Source organism: Oratosquilla oratoria, chromosome 36 (assembly GCF_046742065.1).
Source record: "Oratosquilla oratoria isolate Oo_2021 chromosome 36, ASM4674206v1, whole genome shotgun sequence".
Taxonomy (NCBI): domain Eukaryota; kingdom Metazoa; phylum Arthropoda; class Malacostraca; order Stomatopoda; family Squillidae; genus Oratosquilla; species Oratosquilla oratoria.
This window is the reverse complement of record NC_134812.1, coordinates 30469378-30471877: the sequence shown is the minus strand read 5'-3', so window position 1 is coordinate 30471877 and position 2500 is coordinate 30469378. Positions and strand designations below refer to the sequence as shown.

At 37.2% G+C, this 2500-nt stretch overlaps 1 protein-coding gene across 1 annotated transcript in view; it reads left to right on the top strand.

The window, feature by feature from the left end:
* Nucleotides 1-534, top strand: part of LOC143018925 (piwi-like protein Siwi) — a 73950-nt gene extending 73416 nt beyond the window's left edge. The window contains exon 16 of the mRNA XM_076174511.1: nucleotides 1-534. This exon is cut by the window's left edge and continues 503 nt beyond it. The gene's annotated coding sequence lies outside the window, so the exon portion shown is untranslated.
* The last annotated feature ends 1966 nt before the right edge of the window (nucleotides 535-2500 follow it).

Below are 2500 nucleotides of genomic sequence, written 5' to 3'. Positions count from 1 at the left end.
TGAAATCATGTGATATGGTGATGGCGTCTGAAAGGGCATTGAGATTGTATGAGTTCCGCGAAAGAGAATGAAAATTATGAAAAAAGAGTTTGTTATTGTTTGAAAATGAGGTACTCATTCAGGCGTACCAACCCTACCGAAGTAGAGGGAGTCTCTAAGTATTCATCTGAACGTTATGGTACGACTGTGTATAGATGTGTTGGTAAATAGAGATAAAATTGAAGAATAATAGTATGTATGTATGTATGCATGCATGTATGTATGTATGTATGTATGGTATGCATGTAAGTATGTATGTATGTATGTTCACGGTTTTGTTTATAGTTTTCAATTATAGTTTTATAGTCTACATATTTTGTTTATATTTATGTTTAAAGAATGTAGGTTTATGTTTAGATACACACATTTGCATATGCACACATATACGCACATGCATTCACATGTACATAAACACACGCGCGCACACACTTGCGCGCGCGCACACACACACACACACACACACACACACACACACACACACACACACTCACACACTCTCACACACACACACACACACACACACACACACACACACACACACACACACACACACACACACACACACACACACATACATGCAATACATATATAAGCGTTTCTGTCATTTTCAACCATCAACTATGTATACATAACTTAATTTGTATCATTATGTAATTACAAATTTCAAGTAAAAATAACATGCGACTGTGAATCCTTTTCCTACTTCCCGAAAATGTAAAATTATTTTGAAAAAAAAGTATCATTACTTCGTGCTGAATCATTGGACACAACGAACTATGGCATTTGAAAATGATCGATGTATTATGGAATCCTGCAAAAGCCAACACCACAACAACAGCTATCACCACAATTCCCACCACCGCTACCACCACCAGCGGCGCGAGATTGTCCACAAGGATAGAAGCCCTGGTGAAACGCACTCCATAACAATAACAATAACCACCACTACTCAACTACAACAGCAGCACCACCATCACCAACACCACTACGACCATGGCCATGAACGCTACCACTACTACTACTATCACTGCCATAATAATTACCGTTACCATTACCATGACCACTACTACTACCACTGCCATAATCATTACCATTACTAGTACCATCGTTACCATTAGTGTTGCCATTACCATTACCATGACCACGACCACTACTACTACCACTGCCATAATACTATTACCATTACTATTACCATCGTTACCATTAGTGTTGCCATTACCATTACCATGACCACTACTACTACCACTGCCATAATCATTACCATTACTATTACCATCGTTACCATTAGTGTTGCAATTACCATTACCATGACCACTACTATTACCACTGCCATAATAATTACCATTACCATGACCGTTACCATTACCGTTACCATTACCGTTACCATTACCGTTACCATTACCGTTACCATTACCATTACCAACACCAATACCATCTGAATAAAATTGTGTGGCGACAAAAGCGAAAATACTTAAAGCTGTCCTGTTCACTAACGAGTTAAAGATGCTCGTTTGGTTCGACACTCCCTCGCCGATGCACTCTTTCTAGGATCGTTTCTATTCCACAGTTTCTAGAACCAAATCTTTAAAGTCTCCCTCCTACTGTGGGTCTCCCTTTGCTGAATAAAATCACGCGACAGGTGACAGAATATGTCATGACGGTCTGTTGTCAATGGACGTCTGATGTCTGTCAAATGCATTCTCCGTTGTTTCATGTGACATGGCAACTTGGTCAAAACTCGACATTGACAAACTATGTTTGAGCAGCGGCAAAAAAAAAAATAAATAAATAAATAAAATAGAAATAAAAAAGGAGACATTTTTATACACTTCCTCTAAAAAGATAAACAAATAAAATAAAACAAAATAAAGTCCATAATATTTCGACCATCACGACGATAAAGTCTTCCTCGACCTTTGGATTAACCGAGAACTGGATTTAAGTTCATTAATGTGCCATATGTGACCTCTCTGAAGAAGAGTCCGCTTTCCTCGGGAGTTTCTGCCTCTGGCGCTCGGCTGGTTACCTCCTGCAGGACGACACGTTCTTAGAGTCTCCGTACCTCTGGAGACAAAAGTTTGTACCATGTCATTATAAGTTGTGTTTCTTCTACTTTTCACAGGAAAGTTCATTGTTGACAGAAACATTATATATATATATATATATATATATATATATGTATATATATAAATATATATATATATATATATACATATACATACATAAATATATATAATATATATATATATATATATATATATATATACACATATATATTAACAACCACAATGCACTTTAATTTTAAGCCATCAAGGACGACATGCAGAAATTGAAATGTGGTACTGCCAAGGACTAGAACCCCAGCATCCTCATGACAAATGCAGCAGTGACTTACCACCTAGGCTATCAAGAGAGATATCTCTAATCACTGGGACCCATTCAGTGTTGTACAAATATATAT